The sequence below is a fragment of the Seriola lalandi genome, unplaced genomic scaffold (assembly GCF_002814215.2).
Source record: "Seriola lalandi dorsalis isolate HSWRI2012SDOR001 ecotype SW California unplaced genomic scaffold, Sedor1 jcf7180002054784, whole genome shotgun sequence".
Lineage (NCBI taxonomy): Eukaryota > Metazoa > Chordata > Actinopteri > Carangiformes > Carangidae > Seriola > Seriola lalandi.
The window spans coordinates 9,976-16,861 of record NW_019525337.1 but is presented as its reverse complement, the minus strand read 5'-3'; the positions used below and the strand labels follow the sequence as shown (position 1 = coordinate 16,861).

General features: G+C 41.3%; 1 pseudogene; it reads left to right on the top strand.

Moving 5' to 3' along the window:
* The window catches only part of LOC147817981 (uncharacterized), an 8,511-nt pseudogene that overhangs the window by 383 nt on the left and 1,242 nt on the right, over nt 1-6,886 (top strand).

Here is a 6,886-nt window from a genome sequence, read left to right as displayed (position 1 = left end):
GATCCGTCTGCTAGTCTCTGGTTCTGGTCTCAGACTCCTCATCTGAGTCTGGGTCTGACTGAGGCTCAAACATGTGGCTGAGTCTCTCTGATGTTTCCTCCTCTAACCATCTTGATGCTCTCTGCTCTTTCACCTGTCCACCTGGAGCAAGCAGGTAGTGGGCGGGGCTCAAGGCCTGATCCAGATTTGAGCTTCAGGCTCAGGTTTTTCTTCACTTTCTGTTTGGGAAAAACATTTTAAGTAAAATATGAATCACAGCAAAGGATTTTTACAGTTTTAAACAAGTCTGGTGAGAAACTTCAACCCAACCCATGATCCTTCCCTAATTATAACCAAGTTGTTTTTGTGCTGAAACATTTCCCGTACCCCTGTTACTTATTAATTTTCAACAATTTCTCTCTAAGATATCTCCTGCTGGCAATAAGGGCGCCACGCTCTCTTGAGTCGTATCAGAGGGTTCGGACAAACAACATATCTGGTGATTTAGGTTGGAGGACTTGTTGTCTGTGAGACTATCTCTCAATATTTCAGTTGTTGCTTGTTTTTTTAATACTTTTGTTAAACATTTAACAAGCACATGACATAGAAAATTACAGAAAAAATTTAACATCAAAAAGAAGAGAGAGAGATAAACAAGAGAAGGACACAAACCGTACAGTCAAGTGACTGAGAGGAAAATACTCTGTTTAATTAAAATAACCACAGTACAGCAAACAATGCTGTTTTTGTTTTAGGTTTGACAAGAATTTACAAAGTTCTGTATCAGTCTGTGTACAATGTGTATAATGATAATGTTGCAGTGTCTGCTGAATATGGAAATAGGAAACAGCTAACACAGTAGCCATAACAACTTTATAATGAGATGATCAATGTCGTGTAGTAACACATTACTTAGCAACATGTTACAGTAATGTGATTACAATTTGAAATCCAGTAATCACATTACAGTTACTAATCCCAGTAATGCTCTATAGCTTTGACATCTTGGGGACTGTAGGTCCCACAGTTGTCTTGTTTAAATTTTGTGTGCTCTAGAGTTGGAGGCTGGAGAGACTACGCCACCTGCTGCATGATAACAGTAACTTGTCAAACACTGATGTTCCTGCAGTACCGGCTGCAGTTTCAAGACTGTATGCCCGGGACCCTACGCTAGAGAATAGGGGTATCGGAGGCTGATTTCAGGACAGATTGCAGTTTCGGAATTGTATTTCTAGGACCCTCGTTTGCAAAAACTGTCATAAAGTTTTATTTCACCCTAATCATTTCTGTCTTGTGGTTGCTAAGAGCTGCATATTGGGCAAGTTGTAGAATTAGCATAATTAGGTGTAGCACCCCACTGTACACTAGATTAATGGGGTGATTTTGGGTTTATTTGGTGTTAAAGTAGCTACCCGAAGGTTTTAAGTAATCTGATATTACTGTTATTGATATTCAAAAATAATTCAAACCAATACACTGGTTCTAACTTATTAACCAACACCAGACAACGTTATGAAATTAAACAAATGTACCCACTGAGCAAGCAACGTCTGTCGACGTCCAATTCTAGTTGATATCACGTCCGTCCGTCCAGGCCACAATCTGGACGTCTATATGACAGCCTGAATTAGTTAATAATAACCCATAAAGCAAAGGTTCTATCGTGTTAATGCTGACATATGCAAGCACTTGGATGCAGAAGTGAAATATATGTTAGAGAATGGCATTGCAGAGCCTTGTGCTTCCAGTTGGTCTTCTCCATGTTTGCTGGTTCCAAAATCAGATGGTACACCACGTTTCTGTTCTGATTTTCGTAAAGTGAACAATGTCACTAAACCTGATTCTTTTCCTCTCCCTAGGGCGGATGATTGTATTGACCAGGTGGGCGCGGCGAAGTACGTGAGCAAATTCGACCTGTTGAAAGGGTATTGGCAGGTTCCGCTGTCCCAGAGAGCGCGTGAGTTAGCAGCCTTCATCACACCAGCAGGCCTCTAGTCCTACACCGTCATATGGAAAGTTGTTTGAGCATTTATTCCATATCCTTGATATCAAACGTAAGTTTCCTCTACTAGTTCGGTGTTTGGCAGCACTAGTTGGACATTTTGTCCAACTAGTTGGCCATTTTGCCGTACTAGTCGAACAAAAACTCCAACTAGTTACGCTTTTTCAGCAACTAGTGACACTTTTGGGCGACTAGCGCCGTACTAGTAGCGCCAAAGTCCCAACTAGTCTGCTTTTTTGCGCACTAGTTGACCACTGGACCCAACTAGTAAAGCTTAAAGTCTTACTAGTGTAGCAGGTGTGTTGTTCCTTGTCCTTCCTGGTGCAGCGCTGTAGTTTTTATCCCACTGATTGCTGGGCGGTGCCACACCTTTTATTTAAGGGTCTGGTTCCATCCGCCTCCCCCTCTCTCTTCTCTTCCGGGGCCATTCGTCCACTGTGGTGGTGTGGTGTGGTGTGACCGGTGCAGGTGTGGAGGAGCCATTGTGCTGTGGCTGTGCGCACACTGGAGCTCTGTTTGGCGTGTTGGCCATCGTGGCGCACGCTTGTTCTGCAGTGTACAGGTATGCACACCGCCGTTTTCCCTCCTGCTTAGCGTGCCATATTGCGCAGCAGTGACAGTCCATTCTCTGCTGCAGGTGTCGGATTACTGTCGCCGTGGGGACCGGGCTGCCCCGCTGGAAGCCCCTTGCGTGGGCTTGTGCATCCTCGTGGTGAGTTGGCGTTGTCCGTCCTCCTCCTTCCTTCTTGTTTGCCCCTGGCTAATTATTAATTTGTGCCACAGTTTGGATCAGCCAGAAGTCGAGGAGTAACTCCGCTGCTTGGCCAGCTGTGACGCTGCGCCGGTGAGGTCGATTTGGAAACTGATTCAACGCCACGGCTCGCTGGACGGCGTTGCGCTTTTGGCTCTATTGGTCTACATGGTTTTACTATTTGTTTTATTGTTTCTTTGATTTTATTAGTATTTGGTTCCGCTGTCTACTTACCGCTTTGTCGATGCGGCTGTTGTAGCAGTCTTTGCCGCTGTTTTTGTTTATTGGTTTATACAAGTATTTAGTTATTTTGAACATTGATTTAATTTCATTTGATTTCTTTTGTATTGTTGTTTGTGTTCTATTTGAGATTTAATTCTTTTGTTTTGTTAAGATGATTATTCAATTGAGTACCGTTTTATTGAGTTTGATTTCTTTCGTAAATTGTTAATTGCTGTTATATTATATTTGAGAAGTTACATTAGTTTGTTATTTACTTTATTACTTATTATTGTTTTGTGTGTGTGTAGTGGTAAAGTGTGGCCATTTTATTGTTCTTTCTCTCCCTGTGGACAGGTGCTGTGGGCTCCGGGCGGCGACCCAATCCCTGGTGGCGGTTCTTCACGTTTTCAGTTTGTGTGTGTGCAGTGTCACGGGTGATTTAGTTTCCCCCCTCCCTCATTGGTTTGGGGCCGCCGAGGTAACCCAGCACTGTCCACTCCCCCTTCTCCTATGGCCCTGCGTCTAACATTATGTGCTTTAGACAGCATCTATGGAACATTCTTTTAGTAATCATTGTTGAATACAGTTTGTATTACGAACATCGTCTTTGCCCCGTGGTGATTACGAACTTGCGTAGCTTTTAGCTTTTGTTTATAAATATTGTTATTTCCTGGGGTGCAATTCCCCAGGTGGCGTTGTTCGGCAACAAAACTCACCCTATGACTACCACACTAGTTTAACTAGTGCGCTGCAAAACCGCCAACATGTTAACTAGTCGAGCGCAAATTCGCCTTACTAGTCGACTAGTAAAGCTCAAAATGTTTACTAGTACTACTAGTAAGAACCAAAATGTCCACTAGTACTACTAGTAAGAACCAAAATGTCCGAGGTACTGCTAGTAGGGCGTTTTTGGTGAAGAGAGGTGTGTTATTGATGTTCATTTTGTATTGTTTGATTTATTTAAAGTTGAGTTTCGTATTGTTATGGTGTATGGGTTTATCAAACTTGTAGGTTTATGTAAATGTTGAGTATTATTGTGGCCGGTGTTGACGTTGTGTTTGGCGTGAATTTTAAATGCTTATGTGTATTTTGATATGCGATGAACTGTGTTCTTCTTCTTCTTGCTGCTGTTTTTTAGTTTCACGGTACCGACGGATAATAAAATACGTGCCTGTCGAACTCAACGCTGCAATTTTTGATGCCAAGGGCTGCTACACATGCATTTGAAATACTTCCTAACATTAACCACAGATTCCTTTTATTTCTGTGGTGATCACCATGTAATGTTAGTATCTTTTCACAATCAATGTCAATAAAATAAAAGCAGTTGTGCCACCTACCTGTGCTTTTATGTAGGATGATCTTGGCCACATAAAAAAAAGAAAAGAAAAAAAAGTGGTAATATATAGACGATGTGAAAATCATCGATAACAAGCATTAAATGTCTAAACGAATCACAAGAAAGTTAAAACCTATCACAACAAAGCTATCAAAATATTTATATAGGTATATATATAGGTTTTAATAATATTTCAGCAAATTGGGTAGGTCCGCATTATCCAAGTGGAGTTACCGTTGTATAATGAAGTTACCATACAAGATGGCGGCTGGTTCGCGCATGCGCAAACGGGTCGTTCAGCAAATCGATAAATAAATAAATGACAAGAACAAAATATTTTATTTATGTATCATGTAGACTTATTTATTTATCTTATTAGATCCTGTGCTTGCATAATGTTGGGTGTTACTTTTTAATAGAATTAAAGCCATTCTATCCTCTTGGCTTTTATTTTTATGTTTTTACACTTCACTTCCGCTTCCTGTTGTCACTAGTACTACTAGTGAAATGCTACTAGTAGTACTCATGCTACTAGTGGAAGTTTTAGGAAATTCCCACTAGTATTACTAGTAGTACCAGTAGTACTAGTGGAAGTTTTAGGGAAATTTCCACTAGTACGAAGTCTTAAGGAAATTCCACTAGTATTCTACTAGTAGTACTAGTAGCACTAGTAGTACTAGTAGACAACTAAATGTTAATTAGGAGGCGGGAATGGGGCGTACAAAGAAGCTGCCTATTTAAAAATAATTGGTTGAAGTTTGGGCAGCTGCAGCTGCTTTGCTCATTGGTTAAGGAGATATCTCACAGAATTTTAAACGCAAACATGGCGGACGCCGTCCTGAGACGTATTAGAAGACGATGTACAGCAATTGAACGGGCGTATCATCAAGGATGTGCAGGTCGAGGAGAAGTGCGCGCTATCGGCATCATCATTGCTAACATGAGACGAGTTGAAGACGGTATTAGCGTCGAGGCAATGCGGGATACAGTTCAGAGTCTCACAGATCTTTGACGTCTCATCACTGCGCTCCCAGCTTCTAATGCAGTACGTGCTAGTTTCCATGCAGCACGTTTACATTCAGGTAAGTTACGCACAGGGCTGCCAAGTCTCACGCATTGACACTTTTCACACACTCTCACGTCACACGTCCGTTTCCTCACGCAGTGAAAAACAAATTCATAATTTATTCATTTAATTTCTCATTTGAAATCATAGTCCTTGACATAATTGGCTTGAGGAAAATTGCTGCTTGAGGGTCAGAAGATGTGACTTGATATGATTTTGAAAATGACAGCAAAGGGATTTGTAACATGAACATGTATTTAGGTCTTTATCTCAGCTGTCCAGTTACACCACAGGGTAAATGACTGTGCTGTGAACTGTGATTTCAGCTAGTAGTCCACTCCTTGGTCCTATAAATCTGGTTGGTTTTAGGCTTACTTGTGTTTGGGAAGACAACAAATAATAAAATAATTCAAATATGTGTGATAGAGTAAGGTTTGGCAAACCAAGACTTATTACATGTTCACTGAAATTAGCCTATTATTCTTAATATTCATTCATTAATTGTTTCCTTTATTGTTTTATTTACATATTTTAGGAAGACGAGGGAGACCCGCCCTTGACATTACAAGGGGGCTGCTCTTGAGTCAAGGCTTCACAGTAAGAGCCATGGCAAGGATGTTAGGCTGTTCTTCCTCATACCTGCATAAAAAAATGAGGTCTTTTCAGATTTCTGCAAGAAACAGATTCACTCCCATTAGTGACGCTGACCTAGAGGAGCCGTCAGGAGACTCCACGACCAGTTTCCGAGATCAGGCACAGAAGTAAGTGTACTACAACATATTCCCTTGTAGGTTTTATGTATATTTATACAAAATGTACTTTATCTTAATAGTCTTGAACCTTTTGTTATGAACACCTTTCAGATGATGAGGGCGTACCTGCATGCCGATGGGATTGTAGTACAGAGGAGAAGAGTTCGAGAGACCCTTAACCACATTGATGCAGCTGCTGCAGCCCAGAGATGGAGCCAGACTGTGGCTAGGAGAACATACTATGTGCCATTTCCAAATAGTTTGCGGCACATAGATGGCCATATGCGTCTCATTAGGTAATCAGGGGTCAGCTCTTGTATTTGTATGTAATGGTGGGAGTATTAGAAAGCCATATCGGATGGCTGGTGCAGACTCAGTTTGACTGTGCATGTGTTAAAGCCCAGGTTTTACATCATATGACCTCTTCCAAATCCAGCCTTGTTCTGCCTTTCATCATCTTTCTCTTCCACTTTTTTGATCGCAATCGTTTTCTTAATCCAAATTTCTTTTCTTAATTATTGTGATGTAGGCCGACCTGAGTGGCCGTTTAGTAGGAGGCAGACACGGAAAATTTTGTCCAGGGATACCAAAGTGATTTATTTACAGTGCAGTCCATGTTCACACTTAACAAAAAACTCAAAATAATTAATCTAGGCCTAACTGATTAAAGTTAACTCATAGTAACTCAACTCAACATCATGCGTACACAGCTACACTGATGTGTCATTCCCCCCTCGACGACAAAAGCAACTGCTTTATATAGGCCCTTCCATCC